The 20,060-nt window shown below is 36.7% G+C and overlaps 1 protein-coding gene across 2 annotated transcripts in view; it reads left to right on the plus strand.

Moving 5' to 3' along the window:
- Positions 1-20,060, plus strand: part of LOC129778189 (uncharacterized) — a 395,208-nt gene that overhangs the window by 128,911 nt on the left and 246,237 nt on the right. The window lies entirely within an intron of this gene.

The following is a 20,060-nucleotide window of genomic DNA, read 5'->3' on the forward strand; positions in this document are numbered from 1 at the left end:
CTGATATTATAATGACGAGTTTTGCTAGAAGTATTAATAATTTTATAGTAATAGGTAATTTTAAAGGGTAGATTAGAAGATCAGTCAATGCACAGTTCTGTGATTGGACCCATGAACGTGCGCTTAGTAAGAAAACGTGAATGTTTGAAGGTATTGATAACAAAAAACAAAACAAAAATTGGGCGGGACGAAGTTTGCTGGATTTGCTAGTTAATCATATAACATTATGAAAAAAAAGTAAACTTTCTGAAAATGAACATGATTGTTCAAAACATTTCTAGGATCGATGCTGACATGGAAAAAAAAATAACACGTAAAACCGATTTGATATTGTTCGCGTCAGAAAATGAAAATATCGTATCAACCTACAACGTTGTCAAATTAACTCTCAGCATTAACATGCGCCTGCTCGCTGTCTAGAGTAGCACTAATACGCTAAAATCGAGGAAAACGGTTTTTTTTATTAGTATGAATGTAGTATAGTGATTCGCCTCTAATTGGACATCTAGCTAATTGAACAGACATGTAATGCGACACGAACAATTGGACATTTTCACCTCTAACTTCATTTTTGTAAACATCCTTTGTGTAATTTTCTGCAACATATCAATATCAATTTTTAGAAGTGTTTTCAACCTAAATTATGTATTTTGCACACTTTTCTAATGGTTATTTGTTTGATTTTCAATGATTTTCATGTTTTAACTTCTTTTTCGTATTGTGTTGCGTTTGTTGATATGTCTAATTACAAGTCACAATCGCCTCTAATGCGACACTGAGTGTTCCCTCGGGTTGAAATTGATCAATCTATGGTTTTCAGAATTTTTTAGTGTTATATGCACAAAAATGTATGGAAAATCTATTATTCCTTAACCTTCTTCTTCTTCTTCTTCTTCTTCTTCTTCTTCTTCTTCTTCTTCTTCTTCTTCAATGGCACTAACGTTCCTAGAGGAACTTCGCCGTCTCAACGTAGTATTACTTGCGTCATTTTTATTTGTACTTAGTTGAGATTTCTATGCCAAATAACACGCCTTGAATGCATTCTGAGTGGCAAGCTCTAGAATACGCGTGATCACAATGCAAGTCGGAGGAAATTTCTTTGACGAAAAATTCCCCCGACCAGAACGGGAATCGAACCCGAACACCCGGCATGTTAGTTATGACGCTAACCACTCGGCCAAGGGAGCACTATTCCTTCACCTACGGTCATTTAAATGATAATTCAAGGGGTTGGGGATACAAAAACCTGATTTAATCTACCTAAAGGTGTGGTCATGCCCAGTGCTTGGAAATATCTGTATCACATCAATCTTTTCAGCAGAATTTCCGGCCACATTCGATCATTATACCATTACATTCGGGATACCGAAAATGAACCAACGCCAAACCTCACAATCACAGCAAGCCACTCACAGTTGATTCATCCAGTTTTTTTTCATTCTGTTTTTCGTTCTGTTCTGCGTTCACGGAATGTGAGCAAAACAAAATATCCCTAGTTTTGTCATTCATTAACATTAACATACCAGTTCATTCACTATCAGCATCGTTCTCGGACACTGACGAAACGGAGAAATTCGTTGAGGAAGATAAGAAAGTACAGAATACTCATAATAGTGACAATAAATTAAATTGTTCAAGCATGCAAGGTTTCCATCTCAGTTAAATTGCTTTCATTTTACATAGTGAATATGCAGCTCCAAATCCACTTGTCAGAAATGCTTCAAAAGAAGAATTCCGATGTAAAAAATACCGTTTTGACTCAAATTTCAAACATTTAATTCTTTTTAAATTCTGAACACACGAACATAAAATGGAGGTGTCCATGACACGACCGCAATGGGAATATTTCGAGCTTCCTTTTGCAAACGGATCAAACTATGCTATAGGATTAGCGGATGAAATTGCCAACATCCAGCTTTGGCTGACACAGTTTGCATTCGCTGCTTGGATCGATTGTGCAGAATGCCCCCTCACCGTCTAAGCCTAAGCAATCCTTAGCTGTGAGTGTGCATGCAGATCTTGCTCTTTTGTTGCCATTTCCGCTTGCGCCACCGATTTGCGTTGCCCTTTCGGAGTAACTTCAAAAACAACTGAATAAGCAAGGCACTGACTCAATGAGAAAATCACACACATATCGGGATACTGAAAATGAACAGTCACAACATTCCTGACAATTCAATGGCAATGAATAAATGTGAATGAATTCCCATAACTCGAGCTTTGAGGAAATCTCAGAGAGCACAGAATGAATATGAATGAACACAGTTGTAAATTTGTTTGCCGTCGAATGAATGACAGTAGCATCGACAAGCAAAATAAACGCGTTACACTGATAAAAATATATTTTCAATGTTGCTTAACAAGCTCAATATTTCCAAGCTCTGGTCATGCCTGTCCATAACTAAATTTTAACACTGATCTGCAGATCATCCGAAGACCATTCGGGTTATCCTAATGTGGCCAAGAACCCTTGAAGGAGGCGATCTGGCGTAGTGGAAACATCCATGCCTCTCACGCTAAAGGTCACGAGTTCAATTCTCACACCCGACATTCTTCCAAAAATGGAAGTAAAAGTGACGAACCAGCCAAATGAGTTGAAAGTCACTATAATACAGATAAAAAAAAAACCATTGAAATTATCACCAGTAAGCTAGTTTTGACAAATCAAGACGTTCGACATGTCGCATGATGTGATTCGGTTCTGTTCATTAGTGGTACTTGCTTGTAAAATAGTTTTTTTTACTGCTTTGAATAGTAATTACAAGTATTTGATTACTTATTCAACTTATCAAGTATCGGTTAGAAGTGAATTAATATGTTCAGCGTCTATAAATATTGCTTGGTGCGTTGAAAATATGTTTCTTTACCATAGTTAAGAATGGAAAAGAAATTTCTATTCAGAGAAATATTAACTTTCATGCAATTTGATAAATGATTCGTTGAGAACCATTGACAAAAAGAACCTTCAGATGATAATTGAATATGTCAAATAAAAAAAAGTTTGAAAATAAATTGCATAATACCTCTGAAAACTTATGTTTGTTTTCAGTAATACATTTGACCGGTGATCAGTTTGCCCTCGGGTGACGGAACTAATCAAGCAAACGGAATCAAATTTGGCATGTGGAGGTTTTAGGGGGCAAATAATTGTTTGTATGGTGATTTGACAATCCTTCTCCCTCTCTGAAGGGGAGGGGGCTGAATAACTCGAAAACTAATCAAGCAAATCGAGCCAAATTTGGCATATAGAAGTTTTAGCGATCGATAAACGTTTCTATGGTGGTTCGATACTCCTCTCACCTTTCTAAGTGGGAGGGATGTGGTGGTGGGTGTGTGTAGCTGCCATACAAATGAAACATAAATTTCTGCATAACTCAAGAACTAATAAAGCAAATGGAACCAAATTTGGTATATGGAGTGTTTAAAGGGCAATAAATATGTCTGGTCAGAATTACATAGTGACAAGCGTTGTTAGTCCATTTGATGTTTGCGCTAACGAAATCGATCTTTGTTCGAAAATGAAAATGGATTTTAATGTGAGCAAAACTCGTGAAAGGAATTGTCTGATTTAGGGCTGTCTTTATTCTATTATATTTTCTGTATCAAAAAAGAACCAAGAAACATGTTATTTGCAATTGGTTGAAAAATCTTGAACGAGAAATGTGTCTGAAAACAATCTGATATTATAATGACGAGTTTTGCTAGAAGTATTAATAATTTTATAGTAAAAGGTAATTTTAAAGGGTAGATTAGAAGATCAGTCAATGCACAGTTCTGTGATTGGACCCATGAACGTGCGCTTAGTAAGAAAACGTGAATGTTTGAAGGTATTGATAACAAAAAACAAAAAAAAAGTTTGGGCGGGACGAAGTTTGCTGGAATGCTAGTTAATCATATAACATTATGAAAAAAAAGTAAACTTTCTGAAAATGAACATGATTGTTCAAAACATTTCTAGGATCGATGCTGACATGGAAAAAAAAATAACACGTAAAACCGATTTGATATTGTTCGCGTCAGAAAATGAAAATATCGTATCAACCTACAACGTTGTCAAATTAACTCTCAGCATTAACATGCGCCTGCTCGCTGTCTAGAGTAGCACTAATACGCTAAAATCGAGGAAAACGGTTTTTTTATTAGTATGAATATAGTATAGTGATTCGCCTCTAATTGGACATCTAGCTAATTGAACAGACATGTAATGCGACACGAACAATTGGACATTTTCACCTCTAACTTCATTTTTATAAACATCCTTTGTGTAATTTTCTGCAACATATCAATATCAATTTTTAGAAGTGTTTTCAACCTAAATTATGTATTTTGCACACTTTTCTAATGGTTATTTGTTTGATTTTCAATGATTTTCATGTTTTAACTTGTTTTTCGTATTGTGTTGTGTTTGTTGATATGTCTAATTACAAGTCACAATCGCCTCTAATGCGACACTGAGTGTTGCCTCGGTATGTCCAATTAGAGGTGAATCACTGCTTTAATATCTTTAATATCTCTAGTGTGTTAATTTGTATTATAATGGAGAACGATTGTTTCTAGATGAGTTTTCTCGGTTACCTTCTCAGGTTTCCCATAGTTAAAAGCTGCAGTTGCGATTGGATTTCGAAAACAAATGCGTGCAAGAAATGAAAAATCTGATTAATGTTATAGATTTTCCTTCTCAGGATACCTAAAGATTTCTGCTGCATGTTGAGATACGAGATTATCAGAATTTCGTTTCGTTGAATGGTAGATCGTTCGCGTTTACATAATCACATCACTTACCTCGGTGAATCCTGATTTTTACCTCTTCCTACTAACAACTATCCCTCCATGATATTCGCTAGGGAACCACGCTATAGAGGCGACCCTTCTGGTGTTTGGGCGGCGAATATCTTACTAACATTCCTTCCCTTCCCCTGGTGACTGTAAGGGCGTGGCCGGCGTCGTTATTGACCATTTAAAGCTCGAATCGCCGAGAATTGCACAACGAGAATGATTTGCATGTCCCAAGCGTCATTCTGTGTGTTCTTTGTGCAATTTGGTTGGTTCAGGTCAATCACGGAGAGCAACTACGAATTGTACAGTCTACCCAAGCTCAAGCTCAAGCTCAAAATCGATGAAAACGGTTTTTATACCTGCTGCACGGGCACAATTAATCGCCACTATGGTACTTGCTACTTTCAGACGGTAAAACTGGGAGAGCGCAAATTGGATCAATTAGCTAGGATTTAGCGTGGAAGTCAAAGCACCAAACGCAATATTTCTATTGCACTGTCCCATTTCCTTATTTCTATAGAGTTCAATTGAATAATCAACTGGGAGTGCACAAATTGCGTGTACCAATCGAACAATCAGAACGCGGGATTCTCTTTTAGATAATGCTTGACATTTTTCAATTGTTCGAATTGTTAGTTTCATAAAATATATAATAACGTGGATATTTACCTTCCATGCTCCCATCGATAGACTCATCAAAAATTCTTCAATTTACGATTGTCTGCTTCTGCCTCAATTTCAGCGGCGTTGCTTTTAGCTTTCTCACAACCCAACCCCAAAAAAACACTATCATCGTGCGGTCGGGGAGAGGACGCTTCAAGATCCGCCCGTTTGTAAACTGTTTTCGCAGCGCGCTGCTATTTATATAAATGTTGTTTTTCACTTTCGCTGGGTGTTATTTTTGTCACTACTCGCTGTCTGTTCCCTCCCTCCTCTCTCTGAGCGGCGCCCCATCACAACGCTCTTGTGTCTGTTCAACGTCTACTACAAAAATTCGAACGAAAGTTCGCAAAATAATCACCACCATCATTACCAGAGTGCGCGCGCGCATTCGTTTAGATTCCAGGCGATATTGTTTTTGTTGCTCTAAAAATTTCCACAAGCCCCGGGGATTGTGTTGCACACGTCCAAATATTTATAAGCCTATTAAGCACAACTAATTGATAACAATCGGAGTGAAAAACATGGCCAGCAGATGATAAGGTTATAAATAATATCAATTATCATGAAAAATGTTGGCAACGATAACTCGCAGCTATCATGTTCCGTTCGCGAAGAGATCAGGTTGGGGAGAGAATGGACACTCTAGCTAGCCTAGCCCCAAGGCGCGATCGCTTTTAAACTCGATTTCACAGCTATTTAGCTGCATGACTGGGATTCAAAAATCGTGCCACTCGGATAAGCCCGGATAAGTAGACAAGTGCTGCTGCGAGCCAACCGCGCATAGCTCTGGCTACATAAATTCACACCAACCGCGCTCGGTACACACCACCTCCTACTGGTTTGAACCTCTCAACAATCACAGAGAAATTATGTGGGATAGGGTTTTCCGTAATTAACCAATTATCACTATTTGCGAGGCGCGATGCTGTCTGCAGCGCAGCAGCAGCAGATCGTGAAATTGAAGACATGAAAAATTAATCTCAGCGCAGTTTCTGATGCAAACTGTGTAACATATCGCACAAGTAGGTGGTGTTGTTAGGCGTTATAAATCGATCCAGGGCATGCGCTTTGATCAGCGAATGTAGACCCTAAATGTTGTTGCTGCTGCTACGGTTAGTGGAAAAAATTGCGTTTTCAGAGTTGCCTTGAGAGGTTAGTCTCCGTTTGCTTACCTGGAAAGAGAAAGAATAAAGTATCCATTTGGATGAAGGGCTTCAATTTCAGGGGTTACAAAGATATCTTTCTAACTTCCGTTTGCATTAGAAAATTTAAAGCCGGTTGAAATGCATACTTTCTATCACCAGTTCATAAATGATGGATATTTTCGAAAATAAAAATAAATATTTCAACATCGAAAATAAAAATAAATCATATATTCAGCAACTCGAAAAACAGCCGAGTCACACAGAGGCACGATAAAAAAATTCTCAAGTAAAAAACAATAATGTTTTTTAATAACAATTCTACATTTCTATCAATTGAAAAAAACATCTGTAATAGAAGTGTTTTTTTTCAAATTCATTTATTTTTACAGGCTCAGTTACATAAATTTAGAGGAGTAAAAATCTATTGGATATAATTTTTTTTGGCGAACTTACTGTGTGGTTACCCCCGGTTACCAAGTGAGTCCCGGTTTGAATGTTTATTGGAGAAATATCTTGCCGAAGGACAATTGGCAGAAAACGGAATGAATTGAATTTGCAAGATAGTGAGAATTAGAAAATTTATAGAAGAAGAGTTTCGAGAGGTTTGAATGTTGAGTGCGAACGAAAAATTTGAAAATAGAGTTCAAAAGCGTATTTTTTTTATTTCAATATGCGGAGACGGAGGATATTCTTGGGTGTTCTGAGAAAGAACCAGTAGAACTCGTATGTAATAAATCGAACCTGCGATGTATGATATAAGAGTACAAGGGGAAGTTTCGAGACGCGACAAGTCATGAAATATAGGAATAATATAGCGCGGTAGATTTGTATTGGAACTTCGCGCTCACATAATCACATCACTTTCTGCAGTGAATGCAAATTCACACCTCTCCTCACTGGGAATTATCCTTTCCATGACAATCGCAGGAGAACCATGCTATAGAAGAGACCCCTCTTGGCGGCAAGTGTTATATTAACATTCCTTCCTCTGGAAGTGGCTGGTGTAATTATTCACTATTTACAGCTCGAAAACTAGGACAATGAGAATGAATCGATATTCCCAAACGCCATTCAGTGTGTTCTTTGTCTAATTTCGCTAGTTCAGGCCAGTCACGGAAAGTAACTATGAAGTGTACAGTCAATCCAATCTCAAGCTGATGGAGTTGTATATCATACACACAACCATTTTCAAACTCATGAATTTTGGAAAAGGTTAAAAGAGCTTACTGACTAAATTTAGATTCTTTGAAAAAGAGAGAGCGACAGAGACTGAGACAAAAAGGAAAGAATACAGAGAGAAAGAGAAAAAAGGAGGAAAGAGAGTGAGGAAGAGAGATAAAGAAAAAATAAGAGAGAGTTAGAGAAAGTGAGAGAAAGAAAGAAAGAAAAATAGAGAGAAAGAGAGAAACGGAGAAAGAGAGAGAAAGAAATATGATAGATAAATAATGATAATGATGATAATAATGATAATGATAGAAAAAGATATAGCAAGAGAGAGAAAAAGAGAGCGGAAAGAGAGAGTAAAGAAGAAGAGATTAAAAGAAAGATAGAGAAAGAGTAAGTGAAAAAAAGAGATAAAGCAGAAGAAAACAAGAGAAAAAAAAGAAAATGAGAGCTAAAAAGAGGGATGAGCAAGTGAGATAAAGACACAAAGAGAAAAAGCAATAAAATGAGAAATTAATTGAAAGAGACGAAAAAAGTGGTAGAAAGAGAACAAGAGAGATAAAACATGAAAAAGAGAGATAGAAAGAGAAATAAAAGGAATAGAAAGAGAAAGTGAGAGATATAAAAAGAAAAAAGAGGAATAGAAAGAGAAAGAGGGAGATATAAAGAGAAGGAGAAAGAAAGTGAAAGAGGGAGAGAGAGAAAAAGTGAGAGAGATAGAAATAGAGATAAAGCGGGAGAGATAGAAAGAGAGAGGAAATGAGAGAGATAGAAAGAGAGAGAAAGTGAGGGAGATAGAAAGAGAGAAAAAGTGAAAGATGGAAAGAGAGAGAGCGAAAGTGAGAGATAGAAAGGCAGAGTGAAAATGAGAGACATAGGAAGAGAGATAGAAAATGAGAGAGAGAAAGTGAGAGAGATAGAAATAGAGAGAAAGGGAGAAAGATAGAAAGAGGGACAATATGAAAGAGATAGAAAGAGAGATAAAACGAGAGAGTGAGAGAGAGAGAGAGAAAAAGTTGGTGAGAGAAAGAAAGTGAGAAAGATAGGGGGTAATTTTTACTAGAAATTGAGGCGTAGCTAATTCTTATTGAGCTCGTCAATGAGGAGACATACTGTAGTAGGGCTCTCTTAGAAGTATTCGATAAATTGAACATTACGGTTACTTTGGAACAGCGCATCTTCACCTTTCCAAGGCAAGTTCATCGCAGATTTCTTTTGATGCGGGCTAGAAGGCACCAGTTAATGAATCACCGACTTCATTTTTATTGTACCGGAACTGATTGCAGCATTCGAATTTATCATAAAGCCATTTTCATAGCAATTAACACCTTTTATATTTATTTCTTTAAAAAAATGTACAGGGTTGTGTCCGGAACACTGTCCTGGTGTAAGATAACATCCTTACGATTGACTAATTCTGGACGTTTTTCGATAATCGCTGCATTCAGTTTGTCCAGTTGCCGACAGCTGACTTCCATACTGATCGTTTGATTCCTTGGAAACAGCTCAAAAAATACCACTCCTTTCCAATCCCATCAATTTGAAAGCAAAATCTTCATTTTGGTGAATATCAGATTTCGAGGTTGTTTGTGGTGGTTCATCATGCTTGAACCATGATCGTTTTCGATTGACATCATTGTAAACAATCCTTTTATCATCACTAGTCATTATTCGCTTCGAAAAAGTATCGAATTCATTGTGTTTGAGATACATACCGCAAATATCGATACGCTTTGTTAAATGAATTTCTTTCAGTTCATGGGGTACCCAAATATCAAGTTTTTTTTAACGAGTCCAAGACGTTTTATATGACCGTGGATTGTTGACTTCGGTAATTTCGAACTAACAATTTTCAACAAAAACATGTGTAAATTACTCCTAAAGTAAACTAAAAGTGACAGCTCACAAACGTCAGAGGAAAACAAATCACAAAACATACACAAACACAATCAATGTCATATATGTGTGAAATCGGCAATTACTTTTTGGGCAACCCAATATTTGTATGATCTCTGGATGGCAAATGAATCACTAAGGGTTAAAGCTTGCGATTCAGTTCTCGCTTCTCTTCAGGGGCAGGAATGCTAGAATACACAAGAGCGCTCCACTAGATGGCATGAAAATCGAGGCTTTGTTTCATCGAGTTGCACCTTGGATTTGAAGATATGAACAAAGTAGCACTGCGTCTGATGTTGACTGCTCGCTAGAAGGAGCACAACTGTGTAATAGAAAATGAAAATCGTCCGCTTCACGCTCTGGAAGTGCCAAGTTCCCATTGGGCGGGGCTTAAATTGCAATATTACAACTCTCCACAGTGTCCGCTCAGACGCGTGCCAGTGTTTGCTCACTGTGTATCCATTTCGATCAACCGATTCAAGTGCGACTGATTCGCAATAGCTCCTGATTGACGGTACGAGCAAGACAGTACACAAATGAATAGAACAGATGTATGGTAAACTGGTTTGCAAAGTATCAAAATCAGTTCGGAGCAAAAGTAGTTCCTGAGGTTAACATTAGTTCATAAAACCGTGATCTGTTTTCTGATTTGGCACTCTTACTTAAGTCCTACGTCAAAACACCGTGTATTCTTTCATGATCAGTGAAAGTAAAGGCAGATTCAGTTGTAAGTAATAATTTTGAATGTTTTGAATAATCGTGCTGGTAAGGCGACAACTGTTAGTGTGGGTAAGACAGACTATGAAATGTTTGTGATGGAAAGAGTACTCAACTCGCATTCTTTTTTTCTCTTTGTTTACATTTCAGTTGCTGGGCGAACGAACAATAAGAGAGAAAATAAAATTGTACCTCACGAGGTATAAGCTTTTACACCTCGCGTCCTGCAATACTCGTTCGTCTTACTTCCACCAAATACTCGTTTCAATCTAGTTTCTATTGCTGTTAGAGGTACCTCATTAATAATGGTTTATGATGATATACATGCACTGAAGTGCAAATCAAACAGCGTGTCGTAGGACGCAGTTAGAATATAACATACGCTTGAGTTGTGGTCCACGTCAATAGAATGAATCTAATTGGACCGCATGCGAGATATCGTAGTGGGCAGAAACTCCAATATATATGAAAATGAATCGCATCGGAAGCTATAAACATTTATTAATCGAGAGATACGATTAACAGATCGACGTGAGTTATACATGTACAATTGCACGTGACCTCAGAGGTATACTTATTGATCATTGATCGTAAATATTACCGGTAATCCCTATGAATGTTGACATTAAAAAAATATCCATGGACTGCAAAGCAATCACTCATGTCTGTGCTTGATGCTCTCTGGAAACTGTTCGGGAACTCGATTTTCGGTATGGCGCTTCATTTGTTTCAATATTACTAAAACGCGGTCCCCGCACTGATTGGTTCAATAGGTTAACAGAAAGAAGTCACTGGCAGGTGATTTCGATGACGTTTAGATAGAATACCTTTTTTCTTATGCAGAATGGAAAATGGTTAAAAAGCTCCTGGAATAAAAAAAAAAGTTGTTGAATCGTCTAGAACTCAAGGTGGTTTGGCGACCCTATTTCCTAACGCCGATGGTTGGTCACGAACGAAAATATTCGAATTGCTGTTGACCAGAATCAAGTATTTCGATTAGTTTTACTCAAAGCAGTAGCTTTCAAACCATATGTCTCATGCCAAACCATCAAACGAAGAGCACTCGACATAGAAACGTCCATTCGCGGGATCAGCCGCAGCGCACCGCCTGTCATATTCGGTTCAGAGACAAAGGAATTTCTCATATGGCAAATAGCTCGCATCGGTGCTGAAGATTACGAACATTACGCGAACACCGGTGATGAAGTGCGCACTCATTAGTCCTAACCACACTGCGCTCGCTGCTGCTGCTGACCGACTATTAGCTCTGTTTGTCAGCTTAACCTGCCACATCAGAACCTTCTTCCCTTCTGCTGTCCGACCGAAATGTGGGAAGCTGTCACAACATTCCCAACCTAGAAATGAGTGAATTTACATTCATGAAACGATCTCGGTAACCGCTGGAGCATCGAGAGATATAATCGTTCAAACTCCGCTACCTCGGCGTTCGGATGCCCACTACTACGTGTGTTCCAGCGGGGTCCCTCCAACAGCTGCCGCCATTAGGTTATATTTGGGTATTACAAATGTCGCCGTTGTCAACATCAGTGATGCCGCCGGTGGCCGGCCCCCAACTAAGCTTCGCGGGCGGTGAAGTTGATGCAAGCGCTAGAATCGCCGCAAGTCCGCTGATGGTCAGTAATGTTTGCATGATTAGACGCCCTCTTTTGCGTATATTAATCTGTGATGCACTCTACCGCCAGCCAAATGCGATGGCGGTGGCGGCGTCGGCGGCACATCGCAAAGCAAACACAAATCATGCTGCTGTCGGGAAAGGTTGTGCAGGCATTTGAATGAATGCGGTACACATATTGTGTGCGTGTGTATGCTGAGAACACTATTTTCGCAAAAGGTTGATTGGAAGGATTTGTAATAGCAATGTCGAGTATTTTTGTTTCAATATACATAATTTTCGTTCTCATTTCATTAAAAAAAATCCTCATATATTTTTGTAAAGAAAAATAACTCTCGATATCTATAGCAAAAATAAATAATTCTTCATCAAAAATCGTTCAATTTAGGAGGCTAGATTATTAAAATATTATTAACAACCAAAAACCTCCATCATAAGTGAATTTTGTAGACGCGGTGTTGCTTTCCATGGTTTTGCACACCTAAAAAAAAGATCGTATTCGAAAAATTTAGACAAGGAACCGGAAAATATCAGACAATATTGAAAGACAAAAAATACAAAATACAAAATACAAATGCTGTAAAAAACAAGCATCGTTAATTTTCCAGTTTTTGTGGTTCTACGCAGGATTCTAATTGCGAACACTTAATTTTCAAATGTGAATCTACTGAACTTTAATGTTATAAATAATTTAATATTGCAAACCCTGCAATTTTTTTGGTTTTTGGAATTCATTTTAACATCAGTTACAGGAATCGATACCGATATAGCGCCCTTGGTCCCGAAACCATGTAAACTATAAGAAACAAATACAATCAATAATTACAAAAGCAAAATCCAATTTGTTTGCGAGCAAAACATTTTTCCAAGAAAGACTAGCTAATTGACTTTAATTTGATATATCGATCATATTAGAATTCATTTTAACACCACTTACAGGTATCGATACCGATACAGAGTAATTCCAAATGAAATCGACAAATGACAAAACATGAGTATTTTAGATTCGAATGAAAGTGTGTATTCCGTTTGGGTTGGAGGAAATATGAGTTTTCCACAGTAATTTGGAATTTTTTGACTGAAGCGTAACTTATCGATTTGAGTAACAGAAATCTTTGATAATTTATATCTCAAAAACTATGAGTCGTAGAAAGAAAGAGTTAAAGAGTATTGTTGGTTGAATATGAAAAAAATGTACACTGAGAAAAAAATTAGTACTCTTTTTTTATTTACAAAATAAAAATTCAATTTGCAATGTCCAAAATACATATTTTTTAATTTTTTTTTAAATTTTTTCCTACAAAATAGAAGTCATGCAGAAAATTTAAAAAATTGGCCCAAGATGGTAAAACTATTTTTGACAAACTTTGTGGACATCGAATTTTTAGGAATTTTCGAAACTTCGAATTTTTGTATGTTAACAATCATTTTAAGCCACAAATTATGAATCCTGATGTTATTTAAAACAAAAAAGGTTATTATCAACCTCCTTCTAAATGTAGCCATTCTCGAAATATTTTTAAAAATATTTCTAATTTATTGTCTTTTTTGTAGTAAATAATCCCTTTCAATATGTTATTCGTGTTATACCGTCATGTTCATGAAATTTTATGAATTTGCTTATAATTTCCAACAACTTTTCCAAATACATCATCAAGTTCATTTTTTGACTCAAGCGTAACTTTTGAAAAGGGCGTATCGATTTGAGTAAGAGAAATCTTTGATAATTTATATCTAAAAAAATATGAGTCGTACCGAAATAGTTTGTTAGAAAGAGTTATAGAGTATTGTTGGTTTGATTTAAAAAAAATATACACTGAGAAGAAAAAAATTTTTTTTTTCTTTCTTTATTAAAGAGATTTTCAGCCAAAGGCTGGTTCATCTCTAAGGAGAAGAAAAATTAGTACTCTTTATTTATTTACAAAATAAGACTTTAATTTGCGATATCAAAAAATATGTATTTTTCTATATTTTTTTCAATTTTTTCATATAAAATAGAAGTCATGTAGAAAATTTAAAAAATGGGCCCAAGATGGTAAAACTATTTTTGACGATATTTGTGGAACATAGAATTTTTAGGAATTTTCGAAACTTCGAATTTTTGTATGTTAGCAATCATTCTTAGCCACAAATTATGAATTCTGATGTTATTTAAAACAAAAAAGGTTATTATCAATCTCGTCCAATCTCCTCAATTCTTCTTCTTCTCGAGATATTTAAAAAAATATTTCTAATTTATAATCTTTTTTATAGTAAATAATCTCGTTTAATATGCTTGTCGTGTTATACCGTCATGTTCATGAAATTTTATGAATTTTCTTATAATTTACAACAATTTTTTCGATTGATTGAAGTTTGTATTAAGATAAAAAAGATTTTTTGGTTTCGCTATGTTTTGTGTTAACCCACATGTCTTCGAATGTTTCGTAACGTAACTCCTAAACATATGTCCTTACCATAACGATATATTTGGAAAAGTTGTTGGAAATTATAAGCGAATTCATAAAATCTCATGAACATGATGATATAACACGACAAACATGCCAGCCAGCGCGTTCTTTCTCTGAAGATCAAAATTTTGTTTTTGTCTGGTGCGTCGCGCTCATCAAAATTCCGAAAACTTATTGCGCTTATTGTATTTGGGCCACGTGTGCGATAGACGCTGTCACGTTGTCGAAGATACGTCATTTATCGCGTGCGTTTATGGGACACAAGACGTCGTCTGCTAGGCATACACGGTCGTCGTATCGGGCAAAGGTCGTCACGAGAAGACGGAGAGAGAATTAGCATCACTATGGTCGCTGGATGGCGGCCGTGATGATTGTCAGGGGAAAAGCTCCAAACTTTGTTATTTTGGGACAGAGATGCGTGCGATAGTTCTTTTGTTCTGTCGCATGCCGCTGCATGAATAGCATTTTTAATGAGTCTTATCGGAATGCGTCTAAATCTGAATGGTATTATACCAGGTGTACAACTATGAAACCAGATTTTTTTCAGAAAACATGTTCATTGCATTGAAATGAAAAACCCTTCTTTATTGGACATATTTTGTATTGATAACTATACATTCCTCCAATCTCTGTGAGAAACACAGTTCCTTTTTTGAATCAAACCGTTCATCAAGTCATTTATTCAAGTTTTGAAGCGCTGCCTAGTAAGTGCGAGTCTCAACGTTGCAAATAACTAGGTGGAACTCGCAGGGAACCATGTATGGTGATTGACCCGCATTAGAAAGAACTTTGACGACGCCAATTTAAACAGTTTCGAAGGCATTGAATTGAGGTTCAGGACTCCAGTCGGACGTGCATTCGCCTTGATTCTAGTTTGGTTGGCGTATCTTTTAGTGTCGTATTGAATGACTGAACCAAAATTTCCGACAACCCGATCTTGTACAATTTACCCTTGAACCTATATATTTGTTTGTCATTGATGAGTATTGATAAGATTGATGAGTAAATTGTGCTCTCATGGCCGAGTGGTTAGCGTCACTCCTAACATGCCGGGGGTTCGGGTTCGATTCCCGTTCTGGTCGGGGGAATTTTTCGTCAAAGGAATGTCATCCGACTTGCACTGTGGTCACGCGTATTCTAGAGCTTGCCACTCAGAATGTATTCAAGGCGTTTTATTCGGCATAGAAGTCTCAACTAAGTACTAGTAGAAATGACGCAAGTAATACTACGTTGAGACGGCGAAGTTCCTCTAGGAACGTTAGTGCCATTGAGGAAGAAGAAGATGATGAGTAAATCCAAGTAACCTATTTGACAAGAAATCACCTTCAATGTTCTATCAAAACCACTTTCTACAATAATATTCGCAACGAATGCCATCGTTTGAGAGAAACCGGTGATTTGACTTTTCCATCTGCACAACACAATCCTGGTGTCTCCAAAGGAAACTTTACCGCAACGTAATATGAGCAATGTTCAATGAACATGAACCTAATCAAAACAAAAACAATTCATTGTAGTTCATGTTGCAGTCATATTAAAAAGCCGTGCGATATAATTGAACATCCATGGCCTTTTTTTTACTCGCCGATTGACTTTTGTTGCAGTTTGATTCTGGAGATCAAAATTGTCTTCAGTTTTGCTACACTCACGGGAACGACTGAAGCTGTCGTTTCCAGATACACAACAGATAATTTGAATTAAAAAACATTAGGAAAACAAACAATGTTTCACAAGGTACCGAAAAATCTATTTTAAAAATTAATTTTAATGCAGCTGTAACAAATGCAAATGAAGGTGAAATGAGGAAGCAAAACGGGCCCCAGTGAAGTGCGATTCACATATAGCATAATATTAACGTGAAATTGGCTGTTCTTTTCGGCAACATTTGCAATTTAATTTTTACTTTCTCAGCTTCATGGAAACAAACAAATTTTGATTACTTTGATTACTTTTTTGTCGGACCTAATTATATACTGTTTGATTTTTGACGTAGGACTACGTCTTTCATTTCTGTACCGGGGTGTAAGTTCAAAGTTTCGAAAGCGAGAGAGTGACGCTGGACTGCAAGGTTTTGAACGTTAATACCTCTTTACCGACTGAATGGAGTGCTATAATAATAACTTCATCCGAAAGATAAAATGTCAACGAGTTATATGATTGTCACTTATTGGTCCAAAAAATCGTTTCAATAGCTTAAAATTGCTTTGAAAGCAAGCTATTGAAGTCATAACAATCTAGCTCATTGATGATGATTGGTGATCGCAATGTGTTCCCGAACACGGACGCAAAATCTAGGCACCTGGAGAAACCGTCATAGCGAAAACATGCAAGCTGTGATTTCTTTTGTTCGCTTGCATTAGTGTTTTGGGAAACCATAGCGGACACAGGCAAAGCGTTTGTGAGTGCTTTCACTCGCATCAGTTTCTGTTCTGCTTTCGCATGGAACAGTCGTGAAAAATTGTTTGCGTCTGAATGCGCCCGAGCGAAGGAATATTCGAACCCACAAAATTTTATGCAAGGTTATACAGATTTTATTTCGTTTTCACCGTGAAATGGCGCCCTCAGTTTCTATTCTGCGCGAGGAGTGATCATGAAAAATCTCGTGTTATTCTCACGAATCACATATCAAATATCTTCAGTTGATTTTACAAATTTTCACAAATTTTTACACTCAAATTTCATTGGTTCGTTTCGGGACCACCAACAAGTTCGAAAGAGTTGAATTTTATGTTAATAACAATTCCATACTTATACTCATCCTCCCACACACTAAAAAGAAAAACTTTCAGCAACCTTTCAAAAAATTCATTCATTCATTAATTAAGAATTGATTCAGATGCAATTTCAAATAAATGATTACCGAGCCAACGGTAGTCCTACGTCTACCTTGCGGTAATATCACAGGTATAACCCACTTCTTGTTTTTTTTATATATTTCGAATATTCTCTAATACAGTGCAGGCTGGAAGACTTCTTCCAAGCCGCCGTAAACAGGACCAGGATGGATAACGTTGATAGTTTGACGAGGCTGGAGACACGACTGTTAAGAAAAAAACTGAATATTTCAACGTTAGTGTGAAAATTTATTGGTGATATTAGATATTGTGGAGAAAATCGCGATTTTTTAAGATTCCAATAACAAATAATTGTTCAAAATTATATAGCAGCGAAATTAAAAAAAAACACATAGTAGTTAGGTGTCGAAGAACGAATTGTAGAGCAGATAAACAGCTTTCATTTAATTGATAGAAACAAACATGCGTTTTTGTGAGAAAAATCATTCATAATATCTTCGAAACCACTTTCCTTTTAGGGTTTTCACTTCTGTAATGTCGCTTCAATAAACTAATTTAGATGTTTCACAACTGTATTCTGTACCAAATTTCCTCATCTTTGAAATGGGAGCAACAGAATCATCCTACGGAGCGAAAACGTTTAACAACTCTGTCATTGTTGAATCACGGCAATATGCGTGGGATATGGATTTTTCATCAAATATAATTCTCTATAACCTCCTGAAGGATTTCGATTTTTTTGTAAGAAATGTTTTCTCAAAAACTATTTTTTTCGCCCTAACATTTGTTAACCCTTTCGCTACGAGCGTCGTCTATAGGCGACATCCGCGCGACGACCTCTGGCGGGCTTATGTACGCAATTCTATTTTTTGAACAACCATATAAAGATTCATCCCTCCGAAAGATGCCACCAGTTCGAATTAACGTTGCTCATTTAAAATTACCAACGCTCCTTTTTCCTGGTCTCATCGTTTTTCTTCTCTCTTTTTCTGTTTTTTCATTCTTCTGTTTTCTTTTTTTTCTTTCCTCTCTTTCTTCTTTCTTCTTTCTTCTTTCTTCTTTCTTCTTTGTTCTTTCTTCTTTGTTCTTTCTTCTTTCTTCTTTCTTCTTTCTTCTTTCTTCTTTCTTCTTTCTTCTTTCTTCTTCTTTCTTCTTCTTCTTCTTCTTCTTTCTTCTTCTTCTTCTTTCTTCTTTCTTCTTTCTTCTTTCTTCTTTCTTCTTTCTTCTTTTCTTTCTTCTTTCTTCTTTCTTCTTGTCTTTCTTTCTTCTTCTTCTTCTCTTTCTTCTTTCTTCTTTCTTCTTTCTTCTTTCTTCTTTCTTCTTTCTTCTTTCTTCTTTCTTCTTTTCTTCTTTCTTCTTCTTCTTTCTTCTTTCTTCTTTCTTCTTCTCTTTCTTCTTTCTTCTTTCTTCTTTCTTCTTTCTTCTTTCTTCTTTCTTCTTTCTTCTTTCTTCTTTCTTCTTTCTTCTTTCTTCTTTCTTCTTTCTTCTTTCTTCTTTCTTTCTTTCTTCTTTCTTCTTTCTTCTTTTCTTCTTTCTTCTTTCTTCTTTCTTCTTTCTTCTTTCTTCTTTCTCCTTTCTTCTTTCTTCTTTCTTCTTTCTTTCTTGAAAGTTCATTGTCAAACGTCATATTTCAATGGAGTCACGCTCAAGCTGGATTTCAAGTTACAGTTTTTTGAAGGAAAAGTATAATTTTGGATACACTCTTATAAAGAATCAGTCGCAATCGAAATATAAAAAAAAACGGAAAACGGAGTGGGTAAGACAGACGTAGGACATCCGTCGGGGACGTCATTAGTTTGTTTTGATTAATAACTGTGATTGTTATTGTTATGATCTGTTATTTTAACTCTTTTGATACGGTTGCGTGACTTATGCGCATCCCTGTAGTTCATTATGATTCTTATTCTTATTCCTATACAGTGCAGATGTAATTTGAGCAAATAAATAGCTTGTACTGAGCGGCACAAGCCATTTTCAAAGCAGTGAAGCAACAAAATTTTCGAATTACTTCTCAGCCTCAGCATTAATATGTTGATTGCTCGCTTTCTAGAATGAAACACTGAACTTATTGAATATCCAAATAGTTTTTCAGTATCTCACAGCAAAATTACATCTCCAACGCTCCCAAAAACATCATTTCCAAATGAATAATCCACGAATTATGCCATGCAACACCTTTCGCAGGAGAGCAAAAGACAATCCGAACCGAATCGGTTGTGTGGTGGCGGCGGAGAGGATAACAACCGCAGCGGAACAAATTGTCATCACTGTTTTCGACCGAAAAACACAGTTGTCACCACTGGAAAATACTTTTATCGCATTCGGCTTGAAATGTGCTGCGTTTTTTTCAGCAAAAAAAAGTACGAATTCGCAAAATTATTGATCGGTCGTGAAAAGTCACCAATAAGCCAGAAATAGTCTTTGAAAAAACACTTTTGAAATATTTCTTCAGTAAAGGTTTTGAGGGCCTGTGGATTTATGGAAGCAGCATTTCTGTTCTCGCGAGAACAATATACAAGCTGGCCTGCTGTTTACGATGTTGTTACTGCTGCTGAGCTTGTTTCTGGTTTCGTTGCTGCTTTGCTTCTCTCCAGGGAACTCGCATATAATATTAAAAGTGTGTGGACAGTTTATTTAGCAATTATTATTGTAATTCATCCATCGGACAAAAAACCGAATCATCTCTTCAAACTTCAAACTCATTTGTATTGCAATTGACTCTATCAACATTCCAGCTGTGTGTGTGTGTTTCAAGCATGGAATCGCATTTACGAATGAAAAAGTTAATCCTAGTGATCTTGGAAAGAAAGCAATCAAGTCT

This window comes from Toxorhynchites rutilus, chromosome 3 (assembly GCF_029784135.1).
Source record: "Toxorhynchites rutilus septentrionalis strain SRP chromosome 3, ASM2978413v1, whole genome shotgun sequence".
In the NCBI taxonomy this organism is placed as follows: domain Eukaryota; kingdom Metazoa; phylum Arthropoda; class Insecta; order Diptera; family Culicidae; genus Toxorhynchites; species Toxorhynchites rutilus.